Here is a 20,046-nt window from a genome sequence, read left to right as displayed (position 1 = left end):
TTGATTAGCTATGCTAAATTGCCCCTAAGTGTCCCGGGATGAGTAGGTTAGAGGAATTACCAGGGCAAATATGTGGGGTTATGGGATAGGACCTGGGTGGGATTGTTGGTGGTGCAGTCTCGATGGACCAAATGGCCTCCTTCTGCACTGTAGGGTTTCTATGATTCCTATGAAATAAACCTCCCCGCCAGCTCACCATGGAGGCCTCAGGGGTTCCCCTCCCCACCCCCGAACGAATTCGGCATTTCTCTTCCCCTCACCCCACAGTCAGAGACGGCACCACCCGCTCCCCCACACCACCCCCCCCCCCCCCCCGCCCCCCCCTCCCAAATGGCCATTACCAGCACCCTCTGCTCCTGGCCCACAACTATATCTGAATGAATACCCCCTCCCCAATGAAGCTCCCATTGGGGCCTGCTCCTTGGTACAAGTTGGCACCGCCAGGTTGGCATTGTACCAACCTGGCAGTGCCAACCTGTGTCAAGAGGGGAGCAGTGCCGGGGGTATTGTCAGGCCACTGCCTGGCCATGTCCCTCTCCCGGGGGCTATACTCATCTTTACCAAACCACCCCCCTTGCTGGGGAGACCCCCCCACAACAGATTCACGACTAGGTGAACCTATTGTAAATGGCATTGGCATGACGTCACATTGGCGCCTGCTGAATATCCGGTGAGGGAGAATGATCTATTCATTATGCTGAGATGTGACACTTAATTCTAGTTTTCCCAGTCGGGCGAAGCCTCCTAATAATTTTGTACATTTCGGTCAGATCACCTGTAATTCTTCTAAACTCTCGGGAATATAGACCCAGCTCACGCAACTCTCCTCACAGGAAAATCCCCACATCCCAGGAATCAGCAGAGTGAATTTTTATTGTGCTCCCTCTAAAGTAAGTATCTGCTTCTTTTGTTAAGGAGACTAAAACTCTACACAGTACTGCAGCTGTGATCTCACCATGACCCTGTATAATTGCAGTAAGACTTCTTTAATCTTATTCTCCAATCCATATGTAATAAAGGCCAACATGCCATTTGCTTTCCTCATTCTTGCGGCACCTGCATGTTAAATTTCTGTGAATCGTGTACAAGGTCACCTATGTTACTCTGAATGCCAACACTTCCCAGTCTCCCATCCTTCACAAAATATTCTGCTTTTCTTTATTTCCCACCATGGTGGATAACTTCACATTTCTCTACTTGATATTCCATCCACTATGTTCTTGCCCACTCACTTACCCTGTCTAAATCCCTTTGCAACCTCTTTACATAATGCTCGCAGCTCACTGTTCCATCTTACTATGTATTTGTCAGTAAACAGTGTCGACATGGTGGCACAGTGGTTAGCGCTGCTGCCTCACAGCGCCAGGGACCCGGGTTCGATTACCGGCTTGGGGTCACTGTCTGTGCGGAGTCTGCATGTTCTCCCCGTGTCTGCGTGGGTTTCTCCCGGGTGCTCCGGTTTCCTCCTACAGTCCGAAAGACATGCTGGTTAGGTGCATTGGTCATGCTAAATTCTCTCTCAGTGTTCCCAAACAGGTGCTGGGGTGTGGTGACGAGGGGATTTTCACAGTAACTTCATTGCAGTGTTAATGTAAGCCTACTTGTGACACTAATAAATAAACTTTAAACATTACCCTCAGTCACCTCGTTGAAGTCCTTCGTATACCTTATAAATAAGTAAGGCCCAGTTACTGCTAATAATTTTGTACATTTCGGTCAGATCACCTGTAATTCTTCTAAACTCTCGGGAATATAGACCCAGCTCACGCAACTCTCCTCACAGGAAAATCCCCACATCCCAGGAATCAGCAGAGTGAATTTTTATTGTGCTCCCTCTAAAGTAAGTATCTGCTTCTTTTGTTAAGGAGACTAAAACTCTACACAGTACTGCAGCTGTGATCTCACCATGACCCTGTATAGTGTTCCTACTCTCTGTTTTCTGTCCATTAACCAATTCTCACTACATGCTAATCTATTTCCCTCAATCACATGAACCTTAATTTTGTCTCATCACCTCACATTATCAGACACTCTTTAAAAATCTAAGTGCATTGAATTCACCAGGAATCCTGGTGGGTTGTGGGGGTGGTTGAGGAGGGGTTTATTTATTTATTATTGTCACAAATAGGCTTACACCAACATTGCAATGAAGTTGCTGTGAAAAATTCCCTAGTCGCCACACTCCGGCACCTGTTCGGGTACACTGAGGGAGAATTTAGCACGGCCAATGCGCCTAACCAGCAAGGTCTTTCGGTATTGTGTGAGTGAAAGTGGGGTGTTGAGCGGGTGAGGCAGGTTGGTGTGGTGGGGTGGGGGGGAAGTTGAGGGTGCAGTGGGTTTGTCTTGGGATGGGGTGGGAGTGTCGCCTTTTAGGTTTAGTACCACAAAATTTAAAAATGTATTAATATAAATTGCAATCTGAATTTCTGTTATGCCTGAAAGTAGACACAATTCAGACAACATGCTGTGTTGATGTACCAGGGGCTTGAGAATTTTGATCCTCATCGAAATAAGTGTCAGGAAATAAAAAATTGGGAATGATGCAAAGAATGGTGTTGACTCACAATTATTATTTTTGAAAATTCTCACAATGAAATTCCTATATTTAAGTCTTGATTGTAGATTTGATTAGGGAACTTGAGGTGAAGGAACCCTTGGGGAGCAGTGACCACAATATGATAGAATTTACCCTGCAGTTTGAGAGGGAGAAGCTGGAATCAGATGTAATGGTATTACAATTAAATAAAGGTAACTCCAAAACATGAGGGAGGAGCTGGCCAGAGTTGATTAGTAAAGGAGCTTAGCAGGGAAGACAGTGGCAGGAGTTTTGGCAGGAGTTTTTGGGGGTTATTTGGGAGGCACAACAGAAATTCATCCCAAGGAGGAGGGAACATGCTGAGGGGAGGACGAGGCATCCATGGCTAACGAGGGAAGTCAAGGACAGCATAAAAGCAAAAGAAAAAGCATACAAAGTGGCGGGGATTAGTGGGAAGCCCGAGGATTGGGAAGCCTTTAAAAGCGAGCAGAGGACAACTAAAAAAGCAATAAGGGGGGAGAAGATGAACTATGAGTGTAAGCTAGCTAGTAATATAAAAGAAGATAGGAAGAGTTTTTTTCAATATATAAAAGGTAAGAGAGAGGCAAAAATAGCCATTGGACAACTGGAAAATGAGGCTGGAGAAGTAATAATAGGAAACAAAGAAATGGCAGAGGAACTGAATAGTTGCTTTGCATCAGTCTTCATGGTGGAAGACACCAGTGGGATGCCAGAGCTCTAGGAGAATCAGGGGGCACAGGTGAGTGCAGTGGCCATCACTTAGGAGAAGGTTCTGGGGAAACTGAAAGGTCTGAGGTGGATAAATCACCTGGACTGGATGGACTACACCCCAGGGTTCTAAGAGAGATAGCTGAGGAAATTATGGAGGCATTGGTGGTGATCTTTTAGGAATCACTGGAGGCAGGGAGGGTCCCAGAGGACTGGAAAGTATCTAATGTAACGCCGCTGTTTAAGAAGGGAGGGAGGCAGCAGATGGGAAATTATAGGCCGGTTACCCTGACTTTGGTCATTGGCAAGATTTTAGAGTCCATTATTAAAGATGAGATCGCGGAATACTTGGAAGCGCATGATAAAGTAGGACTGAGTCAGCATGGCTTTGTCAAACGGATGTCATGTCTCACAAATCTGTTAGAGTTCTTTGAGGAGGTAACAAGGAATTTAGAGAAAGGAGAACCAGTGGACGTGATTTATTTAGATTTCCAGAAGTCCTTTGACAAGGTGCCACATCGGAGACTGTTAAATAAGTTAAGAACCTATGGTGTTAAGGGTAAGATCCTAGCATGGATGGAGGGTTGGCTGACTGGCAGAAGGCAGAGAGTAGGGATAAAGAGGTCTTTTTCAAGGTAGCAACTGATGACTAGTGCTGTGCCTCAGGGGTTGGTGCTGGGACCACAACTTTTCACAACATACATTAACAATGTGAAAGAAGGAACTGAAAGCACTATTGCTAAGTTTGCAGATGATACAAAGATATGTAGAGGGACAGGTAGTATTGAGGAAGCTGGGGGGCTGCAGAAGGACTTGGACAGGCTAAGAGAGTGGGCAAAAAAGTGGCAGATGGAATACAATGAGGAAAGGTGTGAGGTTATGCACTTTGGAAGGAGGAATGGAGGCATTGACTATTTTCTAAATGGGGAAATGCTTAAGAAATCAGAAGCACAAAGGGACTTGGGAGTCCTTGTTCAATATTCTCTTAAGGTTAACGTGCAGGTTCAGTCGGCAGTTAAGAAGGCAAATGTAATGTTATCATTCATGTCGAGAGGGCTAGAATACAAGAGCAGGGATGTACTTCTGAGGCTGTATAAGGCTCTGGTCAAACCCCATTTGGAGTATTGCGAGCAGTTTTGGGCCCCGTATCTAAGGAAGGATGTGCTGGCCTTGGAAAGGGTCCAGAGGAGGTTCACAAGAATGATCCCTGGAATCAAGAGCTTGTTGTATGAAGAACGGTTGAATACTCTGGGTCTGTACTCGTTGGAGTTTAGAAGGATGAGGGGGGATCTTATTGAAACTTACAGGATACTGCGAGGCCTGGATAGAGTGGACGTGGAGAGGATGTTTCCACTAGTAGGAGAAACTAGAACCAGAGGGCACAACCTCAGACGCAATGGACGATCCTTTGAAACAGAGATGAGGAGGAATTTCTTCAGTCAGAGAGTGGTGAATCTGTGGAACTCTTTGCCACAGAAGGCTGTGGAGGCCAGGTCATTGAGTGTCTTTAAGACAGAGATAGCTAGGTTCTTGATCAATAAGGGGATCAGGGGTTATGGGGAAAAGGCAGGAGAATGGGGATGCGAAAAATATCAGCCATGATTGAATGGCGGACCAGACTCGATGGGCCGAGTGGCCTAATTCTGCTCCTTTGTCTTATGGTCTTATGGTCTAAGTCTTCTGACTTGATCAAGAAAACACAGATACAATTGTGAACCATTAAATCTTTGTTCTTTGGCCTCTTAAAAGGTGTGTCACACAGAGACACCTGAGGGGTCCAATGCTTCTTGCTGACAGTGAAGACCTGCATTGTTCTATAATTTCACTTTGTTGCTTTCTGTCCTGTGACCTTCCTACCCTGTCAGATTACTGGTAAAGCAGAATCCAAATCCATTCCTTCTATGAAATAATTATATTGAATAATATCATGCATCCAGGCAGGAGAAAGTCTTCTAAATTATTTGCAGAATGGAAAAGATTTTCTGCAGTTAATCTGAGTATCAAGTATTGAATCTTTTCCCCAAATATGAATTTACTGCCACTATCGTTCATATGGTGCAACATGTAGAAAGTGTTAGTTAGGACTGGGACAGTCACTAAAACTCGTGTTATTGACTGTACAGTGTTATAACAAATGAAACCTTTTCCTATCAAATTAACGATATTATACAATGCTATTAAAGTAACATTTTTACACTCTGGTTTGCTTAATAGTCACTGTGGGATCACCTATAGGGGCAGACAAACCAACACTGCATTATATTGTTGGCATCCGTAATATTAATGACCCATGCTGCTTACATATTGGATGATATCTGTAACCAAATGCCAACAATGGGCATTATCATTTCACTGGGAATTGACTGGTGAATCTTGAAAGAGGAAAATATATCATACCTTAATTGAGGGAGAGGGTTAAAGGGGTGGGGACTTAAGGTGCTCGGAAAGAGGAAAAGTATCAGGGTCCATGATTTCTCCCCCTGGCCCTGTCTGTAGCCGCTGCTTTTAAATCCCTCGGGCAGGCCATTCGGTCTAAAGGACCTGTCAGCTTTTAATTCTAATAATTTCTTCAGTACTATTTCTTTACAGATGTTAATTTCTTTACGTTCCTGATTCTCACTAGTTGCTTAGTGGTTTCCCGTTAGTTACAAAGTGCTTTTTCTGTCAGCTACTCTGAAGACAGATACAAAGTATTTGTCTCTGCGATTTCCTTCCTCTTCATTATAATTTCTTTTGTTTCTGCCTATAAGGGACACACAATTACTGTCTCTAATCTTTTCCTTGTAATCTGTTTTTATGTCACTTGCTACTTTACTCTCATATCCAATTTTCTCTTTTTTTGTCAAGAGTCATCCTTTGCCAAATTCTGGATTCCCCCAATCCTTGGACTTATTCATTTATTAGGCAGCATTATAAGCCTTTTTCTTTAATCTAATACTATCTTTAACATCTCTTGTTAGTAATGGCTGAACCATATGAGAAAATATATATTTGTTGTGCATTATGAATTATTTCTTTAAATATTCGCCATAGTGCCTCATTTCTTTTAACTTTGTTTCCCAATCTACTTAACTAAACTCTCACCTCATACCTACCAAATTTACTTTGTTCAAATTTAAGACCCCAATTTCGCACTTAACCAAATGACTCTCAAAAGGTAATATAAAATTCATCACATTATGATCATTCTTTCCCAGATGATCTTTTACTGAAAGGTTATGAATTAACCTTGTTTCGTTGTGAAAACAAGCTCTAAAAGAAATTGTTCCTTACCTGGTTGCTCAACATACTGATGTCGAAAATGATCTTCAGGACATTCCATGAACTCATCCTTCACATTACTGCTGAAAATTTAATTTGTCCAACCTATATGAAGAATAAAGTCTGCCATGATTATTATTACATGCTCAACTCATTTCCTGATTTATACTTGTCTTGGGCTATAAGTGCCCAAGGAAGGACCAGAAACTACTCTTACCAGCATTTTCTCCCTTCCTGCCCCTTTGATCTTTCTTAACTCCACCCAAACTGATTCCATTGTCTTGATTTTCTGAGCTAAGATCCTTTCTCACTACTTTCTTTATCCCATCTTTTATTATCAGGGCTAACCCACTCCCTTTTCCACTTTTCCTATCTCTTCAAGTATCCTGGAATATTTAATTTTCAACCTGGATCATTCCATCACCACCATCGGAATTTTCCCATGCCACCCACCATAGGAATCGCAGCGGGTGGGACATGGACCATGCAAAGGTCTGTTGACCTCGGGTGGGATTTTCCAGCCTTGGGGTGAGTGTGGTGCAAAATCCTGCCCCATGTCTCTGTACTGACTATTAGATCAAACCCCTTTATTTCTATCTGTGCCATTACTACATCTATTTTGTTGTGAATTCTTCAGATATTTAGATATCGTGTACCTAGCTTCTGGCTTTTTTCTGTTTCTCCTGATATCACCTTAGGCACTAATGCTGCATAACTTTTCTCTATTTCTTCCTGACCGACTCTTTTTACTGAGATTGTTACACAGTGCTACACCCTTGGCTTTTCTCTTCCAGCTTCTGAGTTCACTTTATTTGAATCCTTCAACTGTTTCCCCCTTTCATTAGGTTAATCTCCTGCCACTCGAGTATTCAATTGACCAAGGCAATGCCCCAGCCTGGCTTATCTGGAACTCATCCCAGAGGAGCAGTTGCCTCTATCAGAGCCCTCAAGAACTGTGTAATGACTTCAATCAGGCCATTGATGTTGGCCTATTGGAGTATGAGCTCCCTGATTAAGGATCCAATTGATGGGCCAATCAGGGAGTCTTTACCTTGTACTTAACTGGGAGTGTCAGTTCCTCTGACACCCCCAGAAGTAGGCTGCTGACTGCTAGCACCCTGTGTACTGCTGTTAGAGTTTGTAAATAAAAGGATTTTGGTGAAGGGACTTCTGCCTCTGCAGACTTATTACAAACTGAAATCCTGTTTTCCACACTGCTTTATAGCCACACATATTACTTTCTTTGTCACTACGCTAATTTGCACGTGGCTCAGATAACAATCCAGGGGCTATTATCTCAGGGGTTCATCAAGCACTCTCACCAAGTTCTCATTCTCTAACCTATGTTATTGATTCCTACATGGACCGTGCCAATTTGATCTTTCTCCTCCCGATCCAAGTTCTTCTCCAGCCATGAAGAACTGTTGTTAAACCAGCCACCAGGCAGGCAACGCAACCTTAGGAACTCCCCATTGTGGCTGCAGAGCTCTGTATCTATCCCCTGACTACACCATTCTTTGCTGATACCACGTTATTTTTCGCCCCCCCTAACATGGTGCCATGGTCCGTTTGTTCACTCACCCTGCCGACCTTGCCCTCTTTCACACTGGCAGCAATAATTTTGTCCTTGTTGGAACAGGATAAATGCCGAGGCTACTTCGCCCCTGCACCTGGGGTCCTCTTACATTTCTAAATTACTGTCACACCCTTCTGTCCCAAACCATCACCAGACCTGTACCAGGTTTTGGGTGGTCATTCTGATCTGTGGACTCTTGGTGTGGTTCTTGGTTACTGGTATGTGTGACCTATCGTCCCCTAGACAGACAGTAGTCATCCTTTAGCACTTGCTTAAAACTGGTTTATTAATGCTACATCTAAACAGGTTACAGAGTAGGCATATTGTTCCTGGATACTGTGTATTCCAACCTCTCTCTATGGAGAGAGAGGGCCTAATTTTACCCAATTTTGCGCCCGTTTTCGAGCACAAAAACTTGATAAAGTCGAGCACGAGGCGAGTAGCGCGATCCGCGCCCGCCTCCGCGTCGGTTCACTCTTTACCAAGGCCCGAAAATGGCTGTGATCAGGACCGCGCCCGAAATGGGCACAACAGCCATTTAAATGCATTTGCACTTAAAGGGCTGCACGCCCAAACTTACCGGTACTTCCGCCTTTAACAGGTGGGGTCCGCTGCCACTCTGCCTGAGATCAGTCAGGGGGAAGGGGGGTGTCCGCTGCCACTCTGCCTGAGATCAGTCAGGGGGAAGGGGGGTGTCCGCTGCCACTCTGCCTGAGATCAGTGGGGGGGTAGGAGGGTCCGCTGCCACTCTGCCTGAGATCAGTCAGGGGGAATGGAGGGTCCGCTGCCACTCTGCCTGAGATCTGTCAGGGGGAAGGGGGGGGGTCCGCTGCCACTCTGCCTGAGATCTGTCAGGGGGAAGGGGGGTCCACTGCCACTCTGCCTGAGTTCGGTGGGGGGAAGGGGGGAGGGGCCCATGATTGGTCTGAGTGGTGGAGGGGGTGGGGGGGGGGGGTAAGGGGGCCAGTAATGTTGCGGGGGTGGGGCAGTGTCTGTGGGGGCCGGGGGAAGCATTACCTGGCCCCGGAGGGATGTGGCAGGGGAGCCGCATTCAACCTTTTTTTTCTGCGCATGTGCAGTTGGTGGTGCCGATTGGAGCTGCAGGATTTCGGGTGTGTTAAGCCCCGCCCACAGGCTTCTGCAGCGCGATTCGAAATTGCTGGTATTTTTTTCAGGCAGAGTGCGTATGTGGGCGCCAGAGAATGGGTCTAAAAGTCGGATCTGAAACACTCCCAGTTTCAAGTCCGCCCAGGACTTAGAATCAAAATGGTAAAATAGGGGCCCAGAGAGTCTAACGCATGACTGACTTATATCAGTGAAACATCATCATATACATCTTTGCACATCCATTCTGTTAACCTTTACACACCTCCCCCAAGGAGACAATCTACTCCCTAACAACTATATAAAGTCATGTCTTTAACTGTTTATATCACATATCTGTAACTTTCTGTTTATTACTACAGATTTGACCTAACTTCTGTTCTTACTCTTCACCCTCCCCAATCAGAGTCCTGAGGGATTTAATATCCTGTAGTGTTCCTGGTTCTCAGGGAAGACGGCTTGGAGACATGAGGGTTTTCTTCCTTCCTGTGGAGAACACCTTCATCAGCAAATTAAGACACTGGCAAGCAGAGTGTAGGTTTCAGGACTACTGACCTGCAAGGACAATGAGTCTTTTACAACAAAATACTGAGCCAACAGACGAGATTGAAGGGCACCAGTCTCTTGAACCCAGTAAGAAGTCGCATAACACCATGTTAAAGTCCAACAGATTTATTTGGAATCACGAGCTTTCGGAGCACTGCCCCTTGATCAGGTGAGTGTCAATATGCGATCTTCTTGGAAACCCTCTCCACTTTGAGCCGACATTTTGTAGTGTCGATGGTAGCCATCAGATGGAGATCACCTGATGAAGGAGCAGCACTCCGAAAGCTCGTGATTCCAAATAGACCTGTTGGACTTTAACCCGGTGTTGTGAGACTTCTTACTGTGCCCACCCCAGTCCAACGTCGGCACCTCCACCTCTCTCTTGGACGAGAAGGAACTCTCTTGAACTAGAAGGGGAAAAAAAATCAGGATTCTTTGAGGGAAGTGTTGCTCCTTGAAGCACTCAGGGGAAAACCTTGAGAAGATGAATGATCACCAACTGTAATGAAGACTCCTACATTGCAGCATTGAAGACAGAAAAGTTATCAAAGATCTGAGATTCCAGTGAATCTGGAATATGAAAGAAAGAAACAACAACATTCCAGTAAGCCTTTTGGGAAAAGAGATTATTTCCTGGTGGTATTTTTAGTTATTTTTTCATTAGTGTCACAAGTAGGCTTACATTAACACTGCAATGAAGTTACTGTGAAAATCCCCCAGTTGCCACACTCCAGCGCCTGTTCGGGTACACTGAGGGAGAATTTACCATGGTCAGTGCACCTAACCAGCACATCTTTCAGACTGTGAGAGGAAACCCACACAGACACAGGGAGAACGTGCAAACTCCACACAGTGATCCAAACTGAAAATCGAACCCAGGTCCCTGACATTGTGAGGCAGCAGTGCTAGCCACTGTGCCACTGTGCTGCCCTTTGGAAGGAAGTTTACTTGTCTGTTGGCAGTGGATGCAGAGTCTCACGTTTCTCTGTGTGAGGATGTTCCCAGTAACAGTTTTAACAACACCAGGTTAAAGTCCAACAGGTTTATTTGGTAGCAAATACCATTAGCTTTCGGAGCACTGCCCCTTCGTCAGATGGAGTGGAAATGTGCTCTCAAACAGGGCACAGAGACACAAAATCAAGTTACAGAATTCTGATTAGAATGCGAATCCCTACAACCAACCAGGTCTTAAAGATACAGACAATGTGGGTGGAGGGAGCATTAAGCACAGGTTAAAGAGATGTGTATTGTCTCCAGACAGGATAGCCCGCAAGTCCAGGAGGCAAGCTGTGGGGGTTACTGATAATGTGACATAAATCCAACATCCCAGTTTAGGCCGTCCTCATGTGTGCGGAACTTGGCTATCAGTTTCTGCTCAGCGACTCTGCGCTGTCGTGTGTCGTGAAGGCCGCCTTGGAGAACACTTACCTGAAGATCAGAAGCTGAATGCCCGTGACTGCTGAAGTGCTCCCCCACAGGAAGAGAACAGTCTTGCCTGGTGATTGTCGAGCGGTGTCCGATGTTCCACCAGGGGTAATGGGAAGGATTTCAGAGGCTCTGGAGTCAAGACATCTGCAAAGAGATGATTTTCTACAACAAAATGAAGACAAATTTCCTGCAGATGAATCATTTGAAGACAAAATGACTGTACAGAATTGTAAAGCGTTAAAAGTTCTGAAGGGTCGGCCTCAGCTTTTGTGCTAACGTACAGTCCTGGAGGGAAGAATATTTCTAGCTGGGACTGAAGTTGAATTGACTTTCATCCCTGGAAACAGGTGCTAATATCCTATTGGCAGAGTCTATGGACTCTGACATATAGTCAGGCAAAGCATTCTCCTTGGATGACGATTCATGGACAATGAGTGATAGACTGGCCATTACTTTGCTTGGTTAATTGGAACAAAGATCTGGTGCTGCTTAGCCACGAGAAAAAGATCTCTTAAAAGGCATCAGAAACTTCATAAATTGCATCTATCGATTGGAGTAATGGACCAATCACTCAGACTTCATCCTCCAACAGTTAAAGTTTAAAGTTTATTTATTTAAAGTTTATTTATTAGTGTCACAAGTAGGCTTACATTAACACTGCAATGAAGTTACTGTGAAAGTCCCCTAGTCGCCACACTCCAGCGCCTGTTCGGGTACACTGAGGGAGAATTTAGCATGGCCAATGCACCTAACCAGCACGTCTTTCGTACTATGGGAAGAAACCGGAGCACCCGGAGGAAACCCATACAGACATGGGGGACCATGCAGACTTCGCACAGACAGTGACCCAAGCCAGGAATCAAACCTGGGTCTCTGGCGTTGTGAGACCCAGGTCTCTCAATGCTGCAAAGGCCTCTTCCTCATTACTTCCTTCAGGAAAGATCCAGCTCTGGTCCAACAGGTCTTCATACCGATGGTCACTGCCTGCCACAATACCTTCGGTATCGCGTCCTCTGGCCTATTTCCATAAAGAGCTGAGTGATTCATGACCTCCCTCTCCACCTGGGATCTAGTGGATGGTGTCTCTGTGATAGAAAGAAAATCACTGTTGATTGGGTGGCACGTTGGCACAGTGGTTAGCACTGCTGCCTCACAGTGCCAGGGTCCCAGGTTCAATTCCAGCCTTGGGTCACTGTCTGTGTGAAATTTGCACATTCTCCCCATGTCTGTGTGGGTTTCCTCCGGGTGCTCTAGTTTCCTCCCATGGTCCAAAGATGTGCGGGTTAGGTTGATTGACAATGCTAAATTGCCCTTTAGTGTCAAGGAGATTGGCAGTGTAAATGCATGGGGTTACGGGAATAGGGCCTGGGTGGGATTGTGGTCAGTACAGACTTGATAGGCTGAATGGCCTCCTTCTGCACTGTAGGGATTCTATGATCGGATAAATCTGTTTAGCTGCTGTAGACTGAAGTTCCACTGGTTCCCCATAAAACTTCAAAGATTGCTGTGTAATAGACATTGAATTGTTCAAATGCTGATTTGTCATCTGTTTTTTTCAGAATTCCAAGTGGTACTCCAGCATCTCCAATCAATAAGGGTTTGCGTTGATTGTAGACAACATAGAGAGAGTCAGCAATCTGCCCTCACTGGTAATGAAGAGGAACAATGATCCTGTTTTTGACTGGAAGGTTTGTACCACCTGGACCTTGCAATTTGACAACTGATGGGTGAAAGGGTATTGGCTGAAGCCAGCCAAGAGCATCTGGTCCTATGTTAGTTCTTGCTTCAGTATCAATTTAAAGGGATATGAAAGCCTATAACTTACTCTGTAACTGAGCAGTAGTTTGATGAAGATCATCAACCTTCCCATGAAACTCTGTAACTGCCACAGGAAAGGTAGCCTCTCACCCATCAAGAAGGCACGTGAGACAATAAAAGGGACAGTGGGTGGGATATTCCGGCCGCACTCGCCCCAAATCCGGAAAATCCCACCCGAGGTCAAGGAATGGTCTGCTCCCCGCCTGCTATGATTCCCGTGGCGGGCGAAATGGGAAAATTCCCCCAGTGTGTGAGTGTATCGAGTGTGAATGTATCATGTGGGAGTGCATCGTGTGTGTCAATGTGTGCGTGTGTGTGTATCAGTGTGTGTGCGCGTGTGTGTGAGTGCATGTGTGTGTGTGTGTGTGCCTCATTGTGTGTCTGCGTGTGTGTTAGTGTGTGTGTCTGTGTGTGTCAGTGTGTGTGTGTGTGTGTCTAAGTGTCAGTGTGCGTGTGTGTGTGCACATGTGTCAGTGTGTATGTCAGTGTGCGTGTGTGTCAGTATGTGTGTGTGCGTTTGTGTGTGAGAGTGTGTGTTTGTGTGTGTGTCAGTGTGTGTATGTTGTGTGTCTGTCTATGCGTCAGTGCGTGTGTGTGTCTGTGCGTGTGTGTCAGTGTGTGTCAGTGCGTGTGTGTCAGTGTGTGTATGTTGTGTGTCTGTCTATGCGTCAGTGCGTGTGTGTGTCAGTGTGTGTGTGTCAGTGTGTGTGTCTATGTGTCAGTGCGTGTGTGTGTCTGTGTGTGTCAGTGCGTGTGTGTGTCTGTGTGTGTCGGTGCGTGTGTGTGTCTATATGTGTCAGTGCGTGTGTGTGTCAGTGTGTGTGTCTATATGTGTCAGTGCGTGTGTGTGTCAGTGTGTGTGTCAGTGTGTGTGTCTATGTGTCAGTGCGTGTGTGTGTCAGTGTGTGTGTCTATGTGTCAGTGCGTGTGTGTGTCAGTGTGTGTGTGTCTATGTGTCAGTGTGTGTGTGTCAGTGTGTGTGTGAAAGTGTGTGTCAGTGTGTGTGTCTATGTGTCAGTGTGTGTCTATATGTGTCAGTGCGTGTGTGTGTCAGTGTGTGTCAGTGTGTGTGTCTATGTGTCAGTGCGTGTGTGTGTCAGTGTGTGTGTCTATGTGTCAGTGCGTGTGTGTGTGTCTATGTGTCAGTGTGTGTGTGTCAGTGTGTGTGTGTCAGTGCGTGTGTGTCAGTGTGTGTGTGTCAGTGCGTGTGTGTCAGTGTGTGTGTGTCAGTGTGTGTGTCTATGTGTCAGTGCGTGTGTGTCAGTGTGTGTGTGTCTATGTGTCAGTGCGTGTGTGTCAGTGTGTGTGTGTCAGTGTGTGTGTGTCAGTGCGTGTGTCTATGTGTCAGTGCGTGTGTGTGTCAGTGTGTGTGTCAGTGTGTGTGTCTATGTGTCAGTGCGTGTGTGTGTCAGTGTGTGTGTGTCAGTGTGTGTGTCAGTGTGTGTGTCTATGTGTCAGTGCGTGTGTGTGTCAGTGTGTGTGTGTCTATGTGTCAGTGCGTGTGTGTCAGTGTGTGTGTGTGTCAGTGTGTGTGTGTGTCTATGTGTCAGTGTGTGTGTGTCAGTGTGTGTGTCTATGTGTGTGTCAGTGTGTGTGTGTCAGTGTGTGTGTGTGTCTATGTGTCAGTGCGTGTGTGTGTCAGTGTGCAGTGTGAGGGCCCGGATTGGACCTGTGGCTATGCTGCACTCATTAGCTAGGTTGCCATGTGCCTAATGGCCACTGGCTGGAGATACTGAAGTTAGTATTGGACACACACAGCAGCAAAGAATCAAAAACACTGTCAGGGAGAACACAAGGGAGCGGAAAAGAAAACTGACAATGCAAATATTGATTTTTAGTTTGTGCTGCAGGCAAGGAATTTTAAATAGTAAAGTTTACACTCTCAGAGGAAAAGCGGGTAATATACAGAAAGCTATTTTGTGTAAATGCGTACTTATAAAATACAGTAAGAAGTTTAACAACACCAGGTTAAAGTCCAACAGGTTTATTTGGTAGCAAAAGCCACACGTGTGGCTTTTGCTACCAAATAAACCTGTTGGACTTTAACCTGGTGTTGTTAAACTTCTTACTGTGTTTACCCCAGTCCAACGCCGGCATCTCCACATCATACTTATAAAATGACAGAACTTGTGGTTGAGACTGAGTTAGGTTGTGGGGGAGTGGGTGTGAGATGCAGGTGGTGAGGACTGGGTACTTATACACCATTCCCAGCAATATTTCACCTTTCCTGCTGGCTGTGCCATCATCTCTGTATCTCCTGTCTGCCCACAAGCTGGCTCTCAGTTCCAGCCTCAGAGATGAAATCTGGAGCTGAACTCTCCCTAACAGCCTTGGGGAAATATGACTTGTCCACCAGAGCAATCAACAAGCACAGAGCAAGAGCACAATCCACGAAGGAAAGGTCTTGTTGAATGCTGTGGCACAGATTGGAGGCAGCTGTGTGACAGCCTGCACTGTCAGCCATGTGATGAACAGAAGTATTTCTGGTGGGATAGAGAGGCAGGTATTTAAAAAACAATGTTTTTTGATGTACGATGATGTTTGAGTTTGTTTTAGGCTTTATCATTTGCGCAAGGGGAAACAGAAACTCATCTGCTTTGCCTTGAACCCATGCCAGTTAACCTGAAGCTTCAGCAGAGATAATTATACCAGCCATATACACCCAGCAGATTATAGACCTGTAACTCAACACCAGCCTGGGTAGTAGTCATAGCACAAAGTGCTCTTGGCCAGTCATACCCTGTGATTATTATCTAACAGATGTTCCGGTGGGTTCGGTGAGCCCAGCCAGGCTGATAGTGTCGCTGGGCACGTTGTGATGTGGTAATTGGTGTCAGGCAGAAGGATCTTGGGCTGGTGACTCAGGGCTGAGTCAGAGGAGGTGCTGACCAAACGCGGGATCCGTTTTCGGGGATGAACAGGTGAGTTGCAAACCACGCATCTCACTAATAGCCCCTCAGACACACAAACCCACCCTCTCCGATAGCAAAACCAAGCAGATGCTGCCAGGATATTATTGAATACCACCAGAAACCGTTATTAAATATGGACAGGCACCTGTTGAAATGAGCTTCACACTGACATTACACTCCAGGTGATTAATACAAAGAATGAAAGACATCTCTTGTTACATTTATTTTAATTAAATTTTTATACTGGTCTTACTTGTTTTTTTTTGTCTATACTTACCCATCTATATATAGAATTGCCCCAGTCCCGTCCTCAGGCAACGAGAGGCATTGCGAGCTCATTTTCTGAAGGGTGCTTTATATGTTGAGTTCTCAATGGCTAGAGTCAGATACTATCAGCTGTAAGTGTCTCTCTGTAGAGAAACTCTTCCCATTAAAGTTCATGGTTTGATGTCTTGAAGTCTGAGATCTTGACTAAGGATTGGACCAAATGAGTCCTGGTCTGAGAAGGGTGAGTATTTTTACTGCTCTGAAATGATATAAAAACTCAATTCAGTGACTTGTTCCTTATCCCTGAACTTCTTTAGAGAAGATCATTCATAAGGGATTGTAATGAATGAATGTTCAAGAATTCTTTCTATTTCCTGTAATTTTATATTCAGCTTGGTAGCGGTGGTTTTGCGCTGAAAGTGTTAAATCTGTGGAGGTAACATTTGAAAAGTGACCACAGGATTAACAAGCCAGGTGTTCAATAGCCTGAGCTGAAATACACGGGTTAATCCAGCAATGGGAACAGTACTCAAAGGACTCGGAATAGTCACGGCCTGTGCGGAGTTTGCTGATCTTAACTGGATGGAGGTGCTGCGTTTGACCTCAGGACCTCTGGGTTAAGGAAGGGGAGTGAAACCAACCAGTAGTTTCATGGGCAGGAGTTTTAGCCCCTGCGGGGGTTGGGGACAGTGTCAGGTGGGTGCTAAAATTAGGGCCAATGGCAAGTGGGCCTATTCCCTGGCTCCATCTCACGAGCTCTGACAAAGAGTCACCCAGACTCGAAACATTGGCTCTGATCTCTCTCCACAGATGCTGTCAGGCCTGCTGAGATTTTCCAACATTTTCTGTTTTTGTCTCAGTTTCAGTGATGTTGGTTAATCGTTAAGTATAGACCAGGACTCCACGGAGAACTCCTCTGTTCTCATTCAAAATAATGTCATGGGATCTTTTACGTCCAGCTTAGAGGACCTTAGTTAGACAGATTATCAGAACAACGTATGTAGCATGCACTGCAGTGTCAAACCTAGATTTTGCAAATAGGGCTTGAACCCATGACGCTCATGGCTAAACCATGCTCACACTGGAGAATGTTGACATATTGACTGAACTGTGAGCATCTCTAAGAAAAGCATCCCCAAAAGAAGATGTAACCACATTGCCAGGAAAGGAGCAACAATCAGAGTGATGCTGTTTGTCACTTCATGAAGACACTGTACACAACTTATAACCAGATGCTTATCATCAAACGATGTCCCATGTCTGTTACAAATCCAGCACGGTTTTGCTACATGATTTACCGGTCCACACCAAACTTTGCTGTCGCACATCCTATTGGAGTTTTAGAATTGGTAAACACAAATGCAGATCTCACTTCTTTAGAAGCCAAAAAAGATGACAAAAGAAATCGATGTAAATTGATTGTCACATGCAGTAGTAACTTTCAGAAAGAGAATTGGATATCTGACTTATAAAGGGAACTTTATTTAATTCATTCATGGGACATGGGCGTCACTGGGTGGCCAACATTTATTGCCCATCCCATGTTGCCCTTGAGAAATTGGTGGTGAGCAATTTGTAGAGTGATTTGGAAGAGTCAACAATATACTCTCATGGGCTAAGCAGACAACTCTTTGTTAAAGCCAAAGCTAGGCATGATTTCTGTGCTGTAAACTCCATGGGCAGGATTTTCCTGCCACGCTGTGCTCGCCTCGAAGCAGGAAAATCCCGCCCGAGTTTAATGGACCTTTCTATGGTCCGCCCCTCGCCCGCTATGATTCCCGTGATGGGCAGAATGGGAAAATTCGCCCCCGTGACTCCATTTTAAATTACAATAGGAAGCAAAATAGAACAACTGGTTTAGCGATCAGAAAGTGAAATATAAACTCGGGACCTCAAAATACACAAGGTAGCGTCTGAAAGAATTTACAGATCTGGGTTCGGCGCAACTGTGTGAATAGTTACTCTGCCTATCATCCATCCCCTTGTCTGTGCCTGGGTAGCCCTGGAGATGGAACATTTGTGTCTGCTGGCACACTTCAGGACTCCTGCGACCAATGGCTAAGTTCTTTATTAGTTGTACCTCTTTTAAAAAGCGGGCACTTTTATTTGGCTTTTGGCTGATGAAACAGGAGCAACTGGGGTTATTTTAGAAAAGGCATCTTAACTTGTAGTGAAGACTCTTCATCAACACCAGATAACAAGTGTTGCCTGCATGTTTGCCACTTAATACATCAGTGTCCCTGTGATTGAAGTCTGCTTTGCCTCTCAATTCTTGCCTTGCCTATTCTTGTCTGTTCAGGATTCACTTATCTTGTAGTGCTGGGTTTGATAAAGTGTCTCACCCAACAACAATAGCCTTCCATTCTTTAACAAGTGTGTGTATTTCCAGTATTTGTTTGCTAACTTTGTCTCTAATTTTACTGTGCATTCACTAGGCTGCCTTGGACATCCCCTTAACCATCTGCAACAACTTGGAATTATAAAGGAGTTCTAACGCAGCGAAATCTCCGAGAGCTCCAGGCAAGAAACAGATGACCAGTCTACGAAGGAAGGTTGACCAAAGAGGTGGGTTTTAACAGGATCTAAAAGGTGGAGGAGAAGGTGTAACAGCTAAAGGGTTTATGAAGTGATTTCCAGGGTGGAACCAAAGCAGGAACTGAAGACATACCTGTCAAAGATAAGGATGGAATGCACTCGTTTGGATGGGAAGGTCAGGGCTGGAGTTCTTGTCGGGTTGGAGGAGATTACAGAGTTAGAGAGGGGCAAAGGCATGGAGAGATTTTTTACAAATCTTCCATGGGATGTGAGAATCTACCCACTAGCTAGGCCAACATTTATTGCTCATTTCTAATTTCCCTTGGGAAGGTGATGACTTTCTTGAACCGCTGAAGTCCATGGCGGGATTTTACAGCCTTGCTCGAGTGAGACCAGAAATCCCCGAGGTCAACGGACATTTCCGTTGTCCACCTCTGGCCTGCTCTGATTCCGTGAGGCAGTAGAATTCCAGCACATGTGATATATATACATCCACACCCTATTAGGAAGGGAGTTGAAGGATTTTGACCCAGTGACAGTGAAGGAATGGCGATATACCTCCAAGTCAGGATAATGTGAGGCTTGGAGGGAAACTAGCAGGTGGTGGTGTTACCATGTGTCCGCTGCCCTTGTCCTTCTCGGTGGTAGAGCTGCAGCTTCTGAACGTGCTGTCAAAGTGGATGGAGTGAATGTTTAATATGATGGATAGGGTGCAGATCAATCGGGCTGATTTCTCCTGCATTGCGTCGAGTTTCCTTGTTGTTGCTGGAGCCAAACTCATCCAGGCAATTGGAGATTGTTCCACAACACTCCTGAGTTGGATCCTTGTGGATCATGGACAGGCTTTGGGAATCAGTTCCTTGCTGCAGAATTCCTAGATTCTGTCCTGCTACCGTATTTATGTGGCTGGTCCTGTTCAGTTTCTGTCAATGGTAACTTGCAGGATGTTGAATGTGGGGTGGTTAATGATAGTATCTGCATTGAACGTCAAGGGGAGGTATAATTAAACCTTCTGTTGTTGGTAATCATCATTGCTTGGCACTTGTGGCATGTGAATGTTCCACAGAATAGAACCATAGAGTCTTTACAGTGCAAAAGGAGGCCATTCAGCCCATCTAGTCTGCACTGACAGCAATACCATCCAGTTACCCCACGTATTTACCATGCTAATTCACTTGTCACTAAGGAGCAATTTAGCATGGTCAATCAACCTAACCAGCCCAATTTGGAGTGTGGGAGGAAACCGGAGCACCCGGGGGAAACCCACGCAGACACGGGGAGAATGTGCAAACCCCACACAGCCAATGACCCAAAGCCGAGAATCGAACCTGGGT

This window comes from Mustelus asterias, chromosome 21, assembly GCF_964213995.1.
Source record: "Mustelus asterias chromosome 21, sMusAst1.hap1.1, whole genome shotgun sequence".
Classification (NCBI taxonomy): Eukaryota; Metazoa; Chordata; class Chondrichthyes; order Carcharhiniformes; family Triakidae; genus Mustelus; species Mustelus asterias.
This window is presented reverse-complemented; position numbering follows the sequence as displayed.